The sequence below is a fragment of the Zingiber officinale genome, chromosome 1A (genome assembly GCF_018446385.1).
Source record: "Zingiber officinale cultivar Zhangliang chromosome 1A, Zo_v1.1, whole genome shotgun sequence".
Classification (NCBI taxonomy): domain Eukaryota; kingdom Viridiplantae; phylum Streptophyta; class Magnoliopsida; order Zingiberales; family Zingiberaceae; genus Zingiber; species Zingiber officinale.
Window position 1 is genome coordinate 135,681,721 of NC_055987.1, and position 12,166 is coordinate 135,693,886.

Consider the following 12,166-nt stretch of genomic DNA (forward strand, 5'->3'; position numbering starts at 1 on the left):
ATTGGTGAAGATTTCATATTTGAAGCCAAATCTGTGAGCAAAGGAAAGGGAAGAAGGTGCCCTACTTGAACCACACACTGCCCTGCTCTGGGGGGTTGCCCAAGTCGTGTGGAGATCACGGGCCAGAAGGCTGCAGCAGGAAACGAAGAGGTCATGGCTGTGTGAACCTCACACGGTCGTGCAAGGATCTGAAGAACCCAGATTGAGAAGGAGCCTAGGCCGCGTGCACCACACGACCATGTGAGTTTTCCAGAGCAAGGAGAAGCCTCGGTCGTGTGTCTCACACGGCCGTGTGAGGTTCTCAGTGGCAAGGAAGGAAGCAGGTCGTGTGTATCACACGGCCATGCCAGATTTCCAGAGGTTAAGACAGTTCAGGCCATGTAGATCTACACGGCCGTGTAAAGAGACTATTGGGGATGTTTGCCACATCCGTGTCTCACACACGGCCGTGCAAGGCTGGCAGAGAGGAGAGTGGGCAGGGTCGTGTGAACCTCACACGGCCGTGCCACGGGGCCGTGTGGCGCCCAAACTTCACCTCTATTTAAACCCTTCTTCAAGATTTGAAAGGGGATCTTCTCCCTCTTGGGGAGAGAGGGTGTTTCCTCTTAATCTTGGGAGGATTTTTGGGCGATCTAAAGGAGGATCTTCAACGGAATCGACTCCGGGAGCGTGGATTGGATCCGAAGACTAAGCTTCATCTTAGATAAGTTTTCTTTCTCTCCTCTTCTTGGATTGGGGGATCAAGAAATGCTTGTAATCTTTGTATTTTCGGATTTCTCTCTTTGATTCATGGAGTAGATCTCTTTGTTTTAGGACGGAGAGAGTATTTGTATGATGAATTGATGTAACCTCTTATGGATTTGTCATTTCCTTGTTTCTATGATATTGTCTCATTTGTATCAATTCAATTTTGGATGTATTGTTGTGATTTGGACCTAATTCACATTCTTGATTGATTGTTTGAATGTCTTGTGGATCTTATAGAGATTATCTCTCACTCGATTTTTCGAGGGAAGCACGCGTAAGGTGCAAGCCCGTGTAAGGACGTGTGAGGGATGAGCTTTAGGGGGGAAATAGGAAAATTCAAGAGGGTAGGATAGATTTATGCATTAATCTTTATATCTTATGGGTTGAGAGGTAATGATTTCTATGTTGATTTTCCGAGGGATCTTCGTGACGGGAACATACCCGTGTAAGGACAACATAGGCTCATATCTAATTGATCGCATTTAGGTATAAATTTCAGTCCTAAGCTGTTGTCTATTGCAAGAGAGAACCGACAACCTTCTATAAATGTTGGACAATTGAGAAATAGGATTTGGTAGATCATTTATATTGAGGAATCTTACAAAGAAACCAAAACTCCTAAAACGTTCCTTTATCATAGCCTATAATCTTGTTGGTTGATCTTTCATTTCTATGTTTACTTTTCATTAGTTACATTTAGCTTTTGGAAACCAATTGATTAGTTGTTTGGCTAACTCGTGTTGAAACATTTCTAGTGCTTATTCCAGTCCCTGTGGATACGATAATCTTTTATATTACTAACGACGTAACCGTACACTTGCAGTGACGTAACAGTAATATTGTGAATTGATAGTAATTGTCCAAAGTAAACACTCAACGAGTATAGACCTTAGAGTAGGAGTTGTCAAAGGCTCCGAACCAAGTAAAAATCTAGGTGTTTGTGTTTGATTCTTATTATTCCGCTGTGTATCTTTGATTGATTATTTCAAAACGAAAGCGAAAGCTACAAGCGCTATTCACCCCCCCCCCTCCCTCTAGCGCTTTTTGATCCTACATGTCGGGGAGTCATCCACTAACGGATCGGGATCGTCCATCTTATGGATAACCGTGGAGTAGGAGTCTTATCTCCAAACCACGTTAAACAACTTGTAGTGGTTTGCTTGTTTCTTCCTTGTCTTTAGCTTTCGTATTTGTGTTTGTATTGTTTGTATTCCGTTGTACTAACAAATACATAGGAGGCAATTAAGTTAGGGGAAACGACTATTCAACCTCCCTTCTAGTCTGCCATACAAGATCCCCAATAAGTGGTATCAGAGCGAGGACGCTCTCCTTCAGACTAATCCCGAGGAAGCAAGAAGATGGCTAACTTGATAGCACCTCCAAAGTTTGAAGGAGGAGGCTTATGAGACATCACGTGTTGGATGATGAAGATGGATATCTTCTTCAATACGGATTGGGACACCATGATGGTTGTCAGGGATCCATTCGAAGTCCCAAGAGATAAGAAAGGGAAGAGACTCCAACCACGATATTGGATGAAGGAGCAAACCTCACAATCGAAGGCAAATGATAAGGTAATATCAATCTTAATTGATATTTTACCTAATGACGTGATGAGCTGTGTAGGTAAATACGAGAACGCCTATGATTTGTAGAGCAAGATAAAGAAGGTTCCTTGGGAAGAACCTATACCTATACAAGAAGAAGAAGAGCTCTAGGAAATGAGTTCAATTGCTCAAGGAGAGGAGGTGGAGCAACTGGAAGTTGAGTCATGCTCAACATCCAAGGAGGAGAAGGAGGATGAGGAAGCATCATCAACATCCTCAAGGGTTGAAGAAGAATTCAAGATGGATGAAGAAGAGGTCTTGGATGTCAACCTAGTGAGCACCTCCACTGAAGCAAAGTCAAAGGACCACATTGTGTGCTTTAGGTGCAATGAGAAGGGGCACTACAAGAGTAGATGTCCATTGGGTAAGAAGAAGGTAAATCCTAAACTCATTCAAGTTAATTTAAACACTAACAAGGGTTGTAGGAATGAAGAAGCCCAAAGGAGGAGAATGTGCATCGTATGCTTCACGTATGGGGAGAAGGGATACTACCACACCAAATGGCCCAAGAAGAGGGAGATTAAGAAGTTAGCGCATCTAAAGAAGTGGAAGAAAAAGAAGAAGAGGAGCTCAAGTCGAGGGGGAGCTTCAAGGGTAAGAGAGGTATACCCTAATTTGAATTGTAATTCAAATTCAAATTCTTATGTTCCCATGCATGCTAGGAAAAAGAATGATTATCATTATGTAGCAATAAAATTTTTAGTTTTAGGTATCATGATATAAATAGGGAAAATGTTAGAGCTAACCCTAAGGTACCTATGCATGATAAACCTAGACACGTCAAATTCTCCTTACCTAAAGAGAAGAAGGCAATGGATAACTTAGGCATCAATCCCAAGAAGGGGAGATACATGCCTAGGAATGGTAGGTCTAGGAATGTCCATGGTGGATATGTTGACTCTAGTTTTAAGGACCTGGAAAGGGAGAATCAAGCTTTAAAGGAAAAGCTTGATCAATTGGAGAAAATCCTAGAGAGATTCAATGTTAGATCTAGAGGGTTAGATATGGTATTGGGTAGTCAAATACCCAACAATGATAGATCAGGTTTGAGATACCGATCTAGTGTCTCCAAGACTAAGGGAAAGTTTTATGCTAGGGTTGCATATGACTATAGCAAGGAGAAGTCAATAAATGACAAGGAAAAGTCATTTAATAGTAAGAAGAAATTAATAAAGGGCAAGGTGTCCAAGGTTAAAAATGTTAGGTTTGTAGGTTAAGTGTTACCGGAGGTGCACCGATGCGGCCTAGCAATTATGGATGAGTCACCTAGAGAGGTGGCTAAGACTAAGAGTTCTCGGGGAGCTCAAAGAGTCAATTTGGGACCCATGGCAAATGGATCTCAAGTGGATTTTACTTGGGAGTTTAGAGGATCCATAGAGTGTGACAAAAGGTTTGAAGACTAATTTGAGTCTCAACCTTAGGGAATTGGCACAATTGGGTTGTGTTTCATGCAAGGAAATATGACATTGGGGGTCATATTGCATGATAATTGGTGTTGGATGTGTAGATACCATATAAACCAATGTTAGAGATGTATTATGGTTTAGTATGAGCAAATACATCAAGAGGAATCCAAAACTAGGACTTAAGTCAAGGTTCAATTGAACCATTTAGTTAGTTTTGGGTTTTGTATCAATCTTGGGATTGGTGATAAATATATTTTTTAATATATTTTTCCCAAGTAGACATGGATAAAACAGACCTCTCCATAAAATTTGGAGATTTTTGGATGTCTATAGAATTTCTGGTGCATTCCTGAAATTAAGTTAGAAATATTGAAATGGGCTGAAAAAGTGTATCAGTCGACTGATGCAGTTATCAGTCGACTAGTAACAATGTTTATCGAACACATAATGGTTATGTGAGTTTGTTTTGATAAGGGTAGTCGACTGATACTAGTCTGAAATTATTTTCAACACTGGATTTTGACCGGGTCAGTTCGTATAGGTGTATGAGATCCTAGGGGGATAAATACATGAGTTTAGGGTCAGGTTGGTTATTAGACAAAGGGGAGAAGTAAGGTTTAGTTAGGAAAACCTTAAATGTCTTTGCGTAAAATTCCTAGCTCAATGGGGAGCATAGGTGTAGGGGGAGCCTTATGATAGATTCTTAAATAGTCCTGTGGTAAAATTCCTAGCTCAATGGGGAGCATAGGTGTAGAGGGAGCCTTGAGATAGACTCCAATACATGTTTGTATTTTTCATTCGGCGGTGTAAGTCTAAGTGTGTAGCCTTGGCAACATAAGTTCATTCAGCGGTGTAAATCCAAGTGTGTAGCCTTGGCAGCGTAAGTCCATTTGGCGGTGTAAGTCCAAGTGTATAACCTTGGCAACGTAAGTCCATTCGGTGGTGTAAGTCCAAGTGTGTATCCTTGGCAACATAGGTCTATTGTTTTTAGCATGTTTATTTGCTATTATGTTTTTCTTAACTTAAATGTATTGCTAAACATCAAAAAGGGGGAGATTGTTGGAGTAATCCAATGGTTCGTACGACCATGTGTTTTGGTATTTGGGTAAAGGATTTAAGTTAGGTTCACCCTTGTATCTGATATGTGTATTTGAGTTGTAAAGGTTTGCAAGATACACATATGACTCAGCTTGACGGCTTTGGGTTCGGTGAAGGATGGAGCATCCGATGGACTTTGGACAAGGCAGCAAGGATAAGAGCCGAGGGAAGCACACTTTGAGGCATACGCGAAGGATGACATTGGGACAAGCTGCGAGCTTGAATGTGTTGGTGCGGTTAGCACTAACGGTCTAACTCAGGTTTTGATGAATGACAAATCATGTTAAGTTAGGTTCGTCGTTATCTAACACTCTGATCGAGTGTGCAGGATAAGTCCAGACAGGTCGACGGGCTGACCGGATGTCTGGCACGAAGTCCAGCTAGGTCGACGGGCTGACCGGATAGCTGGCGAGAAGTCCAAGCGGGTCGACGGGCTGACCGGACGCTTGGCAAGAAGTCCAGCTAGGTCGACGGGCTGACCGGATAGCTGGCAAGAAGTCCAAGCGGGTCGACAGGCTGACCGGACGCTTGGCGAGAAGTCCAGACGGGTCGACGGGCTGACCGGACGTCTGGCAGGTAAGTGAGGTAAGTCACTGGAGGGTAGTGACTGCGAGGACGCGTTCCCGGGAAGGGAACATTAGGCGTCGATCCGGCTTAGAACCATTTCGGATGTCTAAGTCGAGATCGTGACTAGATTCCGGTCTCGGAAAGACGGAATCTAAGTCATACTACTTGTGCTAATTCCTACTATGATAAAATGTGCTAACAATCTGTTTTGCAGGATATATATTGCCTCGAACTAACTTTGTTTTGCAGGAAAAAAGAGATTTCTAGAACAAGGTGGTCCGGGCGCCCGAAAGGCAAATTCTATCCAGCCAAGTCGTCGTCACGTGGAGCATCTCGGTTTGAGCAGCTACGTCACATTCCAGGCGCCCGGAAGGAATCCAGGCGCCCGGAGCAGCATATAAAAGAAGCCCCAGGCAGGAGTTTCACAATCAATCAATCTGAGAACTCTTCTACTGCTGGTCTTGCTGCTCGACGTTCAGTGCGACGCCAACAACGCTCCGACAAAGTGCTTCTTTGGTTTTTATTTAATTTCCTTGTCGGTATTGCTTTATTTTCACTAGCATTTCCTGTATTCATTCTGTAATCATATTTCGACTTATTAGTGATTGCCCAACGAAAGTGGTTAAGGACCATGGGCCTTCGAGTAGGAGTCGTCACAGGCTCCGAACGAAGTAAAAAATATTTGTGTCTATTTTACTTTTCCACTGCGTTTATACTCTAAAATTTCTAATCGATATTCACCCCCCCCTCTATCGAATCTAACGGTCCTACAAGTGGTATCAGAGCAGGTACCGCTCTGATTTGGTGCAACCACCAATCAGACTGGGGGTGAAATTTTTTTTCTTTTTTTCTCTCGGTCTTCAGTTTTACACTTAAACTCAAAACTGGTGTATCATTTTTTTTAATATTTTTTTGTTGCAATTAAAACTAAATTGGTGCAACATCAATCTAGATTTTTTTTATTCTCTCTTCCCGCACTACTAATCCAAGACCAAGTCTTGGGTCTTTTTTGGTTATTTATCTGTGTACAGGATGCCCCAACAAGAAGGCTTCAGCACAGTACGACCTCCACTTTTCAACGGGGACGATTTTTCGTACTGGAAGAAGCGCATGGAGGTCTACCTCAAAACAGACTTCGACCAGTAGATGAGCGTTACGAGGCCTTACAAAATTCCAGCAGACACTTCTGGGAATATACTAGATCCTGAAGACTGGACAGCTGATTTGAAGAAGAAAGCATCAACAGAAAATAAAGCAATCAACACTCTACAGTGCGGATTAACAAGAGAAGAACTAAACAGAGTCGGTCCACACAAAAACGCTAAAGAGCTGTGGGACAAATTGATCGAGCTACACGAGGGAACGAGCGACGCCAAGGTAACCAAACGAGACTTGCTCTTGAATAAAATTTTTAATATAAAAATGCAGGAAGGTGAAACGGCGAATCAGCTCCACGCGAGGATCAAGGATATCCTCAACGGGCTTCATGCGATAGGCCACCAGATGGATAATAGAGATTTAATAAGGTACGCATTAAACGCTTTTCCACGTAATAGTTTGTGGGCATCAATAGTGGATGCCTACAAAATTTCTAAGAATCTTTCTAAATTAAAATTAGATGAGCTTTTCTGTGAATTAGAATTACACGAACAAACTAATGCTGGAGCCGAGAAAGGTGTAGCTTTATTTGCAGGTTCCACCAAAGAAAAGAAAAGCAAGCCTGAATTTGAAGAAGACTCCGACCAAGACTCCGAAGACGAAGAACACCTGGTGAACTTGGTAAGAAAATGTTCACCAGGAGAAAGAGGAGCTTCAGCAAAAAGGATCTTCAAAAGATCAGTTCTCCCTCAGAACAAAAGAACGTGACTTGCTACGGCTGCAATAAAAAGGGACACTACAAGAACGAATGCCCAAAACTGAAGTTCGACAAACCAAAGCCAACCAGAAAGAAGGCACTCAAAGCAACGTGGGACGACTCCTCGGACGAATCAGAGGAAGAAGAGCAGAAACATCAGAGCCACCTCGCACTGATGGCCCACGAAGCTGAAACAGAAGACGAGTCGGAAGATGAAGACGGGTCTGAACCCGAAACAAGCCACGAGTCCGTACTCGTTTCCGAAGGCCCGAATGAGGTATATTTTAATTTAAACAAAAAATTTTTTAGAATTATTTCCTGTTTAAATAGTAAATTAACCAAAATAGAAAATGAAAACAAATCACTTTTTGAGGAAAATCAAAACCTCAAGGAACAAATCAAAAATTCAAATCCAACTCAAGATCTAACACTTGAGGAGGAGAATTTATCATTAAAAAATGAGATTAACAATTTAAAAGAAATGTTAGAAAAATTCACAACAAGATCAAAAAATCTAGACTTAATCCTAAATAATCAAAAAACATGCTATAATAAAACCGGACTAGGATATAAGTCGAATTCAAATAAAACCTTCAAATCATTAATAACCCAATACAAATCAACCAATCTAGCTTGGGTTCCGAAAGCATGCTTAACCACGCAAATAGGACTTAATCAATATTATATACCTAAAGAAAAAATACATTATATAAAATCGAATAAACCAAACCAAAATCCAAAATACAAACCTAAATCAAAATTTAAACACTTTAAAAATCAACAAAATTATCACCAAGTTAACTATAACTACAAAAGGAATCGACACAAACCTAAAACCAAAATTTAAATTAATGGCCAATAATTCAGGGGGAGGCTCCAGAATAGCTGGCACCTCCAAAACTAACTTACCCGACAGGGTAACCCAAAATTAACTAACCCAGCAGGGTAATTAGGATTAGTTAAAAAGAGACCAAGTTTAACTTGAATCATGGTACTGGTGAAGTTTTTTGGTGATAGTACGTTAGGGAAGCTTGAGCATCGCATGTCTAGAAAGATATGGTTTCGATCTGGTGCATTTGGCCAAGTGGAACTGACCGAAGCTACCCTTAAATGAACCCTAACCAGTTAGACCAAGATTTAGTACTAAGCTCCGTGGATAGGACTATTCGGAAAACCTCGAAAGGTTGGTTACTTCTAATGACGTCCATGTGACTCACCAAACTTAGAAGTTTATCCGAAGATTGCCTATTTGTGGAGACCAAAGCTAAATCTGAATCTAACACAAGTTAAACCAAAACTCCATAATTAAAAATCCAATTTCATCTCACAAAATCATAGGATTCCCTGATTGATAATATAGACTGGGTGAGATGAATAAGGCTTCAAAATTTTAACCTTAAAAAATTAATTTCAAAATTTTAATTTTAAACTTAAAAATTAATTTCAAAATTTTAATTTTAAACTCAAAAAAAATTATTTTCAAAATTCTAATTAAACTTAAAAATTTATTTCAAAATTTTAATTTTAAACTCAAAAAAAAAATTTTCAAAATTCTAATTAAACTTAAAAAAAAAATTTATTTCAAAATTTTAATTTTAAACAAAAAAATTAATTTCAAAATTCTAATTAAACTTAAAAAATTATTTCAAAATTTTAATTTTAAACTTAAAAAAAAATTTCAAAATTCTAATTAAACTTAAAAAATTATTTCAAAATTTTAATTTTAAACTTAAAAAAAAATTTAATTTCAAAATTATAATTAAACTAAAAAAAAAATTATTTCAAAATTTTAATTTTAAACTTAATTCTAATTAAACTTAAAAAAAATATTTCAAAATTTTAATTTTAAACTTAATTCTAATTAAACTTAAAAAATTATTTCAAAATTTTAATTTTAAACTTAAAAAATTAATTTCAAAATTCTAATTAAACTTAAAAAATTAATTTCAAAATTTTAAACAAAATTTTTTTTTTTCAAAACTTTAATTTTAAACTTAAAAATTAATTTCAAAATTTTAATTTTAAACGTAAAAAAAAAAAAAAAAAAACCAGGGGCGGGCGCCCCGCCCTAAATCAACCCCGGGCGCCCGGAGTCCCCTATAAATAAGGGGCAGCAGGCGCCCCCAACCTTTGCCCCACCAATTTTCACTTTTGCCAAGGTTCATCCGAACCTCAGTGCGAAAGTACTTTAAATCAAAATTTTCTTGCGATGAAGACGCTGTTGCGATTCAACCGAGGTCGTCAGATCTATATTTGTCGATGGCTCCTCGGTAAAAATTCTTCCCCTCTCTAAAATTTTTATTAGAATTTGTCCTCTCATTTTTTTTCTTAGAATATTTTATTATATATATACAGTAGGAAACGAACAAATACTGGTGTTGGACCCTCCAATGCTAGTACAGACCCTAGGTTTCCCACAGACGAACTTAGGATTAAGTTTGAGTCAACTATTTATAGGGCCATTAGGACTATCTGCATAGATAGGTCATTCTTTTTAGTTTCATGTCCCTCCGTTTTAGAGGTTATAGACTACTATAACTTAAGGAACCTTGTAGAATGTACGAGTCCAATAAACATAAGTCTGTGTGCCGAATTTTGCAATAACCTAGTGAAAGTAGACGATCCCACCTATACCACTAGGGCAGCGGGCACTGATATCACATTTTCCCCTACGACTATCCGAGAGTTTTTAGAGTTGCGTCCATCTACCTGTTCCTTTTTGTGCTATCCTCCCAGGGATCTACCATTCGGAGATCCCTACTCACATATTACTCTCGATACGATTTATTCATAATTTTTTGGGGGAGAGCGAGATCCCACTGTGACACAGTTTAGGTCGGTAGAGCTTCGGGTTCAGGACTATGCTCTCTATAGAGTTTTAGTCCTTTGCATTTTACCACTGACTACTCGGGACATCGCTGTGATGCGCCCATTCCATTCATTCTTACTCTATGCCCTGAGTCATAGGTTAGATATTGATATCAGCTTACATATCTTCTCCACCATTATCTACTCGGCTGGATTCGTGACCGATAGACGAGTCCACATGCCATTTTGTCACATTTTGACAGCCTATATGTCCTCGTTGCACATTGATATCACTAGAGGAGACATTGCCCATATGACCGAATTCGATGTTATAGCAGCTCGGAACTTCTCCCTAGCTGGTGTCTAGATAGATAGGGATGACGGGACTATGTCTTGGCGGAGGGGGGCACAGCATCAGCCCGATCCAGACACACAGGTGGACGAGTTCATGCTCGCACTATTTCCAGAGGAAGCCGCACAGGCTCCACCACCGCCCCCAGCTCGAGCACCACGTCACGCTCCCCGCACTCTAGCCGACCGTATGACCGGACTAGAGAGAGCTATGGCGAGTCTCTAGCAGGAGAACTCAGATTTTCATTGAGACATTCGGTGAGAGGTTGCCGAGTTACGAGCTGCCGGGGATACCCGACACACTGAGCTGATGGCGCTTCTCCGATCCTTGGGATCTGGACCACCCCCTTCATCATCTCAGTAGATCTAGTTATGACTCACTTCTGTAGCTTCACCACCTGTAAAATATTTTTGATTTATCTAGTGATATTTTAGACTTACATTGATTATGTTCTATTTTAAAAAAATACTTTCAAAAATGATTTTATCAAATTATAAGTTAAACTTGTTTGTTTTCAAAACTTTCCATTTTTAGATTTTCAAAAACAGTTTTTGGCTTTAGACTAGTCTTGAATCCTTAGAAAGCATGTACCCATAGGTCTAGTTTTTGAGCATCTCACCAACACCTTAAGTTTACCTTTCTTGTGTTCGACAAACATAGAAAGGGGTGAGATGCATAGGTCAATTGTCTGGACTTAAGATGCTTATTTCAGTGCATCAGCATAAGTCTGGACGTTAAATACAACTCAGATATTAATCAGATTAAGTTGATCAGTCAAGTCAACTTAATCTGACTAACCAAGTGAAAGCTACTATCTTCTGATAGTTAGTTAGTACCTAATTGGTTAGACAGCTGGTTAAATTTAAGTATCAAGTTCAGGGGGAGAAATTAACTAAAATTTTTGTGTGTTTGAAAAATGTTTTTAAAACTAATTTATGTTTACAAAAAGTTAAACTTAACTAAGTGTTTGGAAGGTTAATTCCACCTAATTTTCAAACCTGATTTAAAAAGTTGACTATTAAACTTTACAAATTTAGCTTTTATCAAATTAGCCTCAAAAATTTATTTTGGCAAAATTTAATCTCACTTAATTTTTACTTTGTTTTGAAAAAGTGAAGTTGAAAATTTACGTTTTGAAAAGTAAATGTTACTTAAAACCGAAAAATTTTACACGCCTGAAAGGTTAAAACTTGATTAACTTTATACTTTTCAAAATTCAACTAGTCTCCCCCAAGACAACTTGATTAAGTTAAATACAAACTCAGATATTTTTTCTTGAATTTTTGAACCAAACTCAGATATTTTTCAAGATCAGCTGTTTTACAGTAATTCTACACTATGTTTACCCTTGTTTTTTTTTATGAATGTCAAAGGGGGAGGGTTAGGTGGTTAAGTTAGGTGGTTAAGTTAGAGCAACTAAATGCAAACTTGAAAAACTAACTTAAAAACCTCGAAAATCATGCTTGATTTTTGCATATATTTATCACTAACTTAACCAGTTTGTCATTTCATCAAAAAGGGGGAGATTGTTGGTGCTGTTAGCACTAACGGTCTAACTCAGGTTTTGATGAATGACAAATCAGGTTAAGTTAGGTTCGTCGTTATCTAACACTCTGATCGAGTGTGCAGGATAAGTCCAGACAGGTCGACGGGCTGACCGGATGTCTGGCACGAAGTCCAGCTAGGTCGACGGGCTGACCGGATAGCTGGCGAGAAGTCCAAGCGG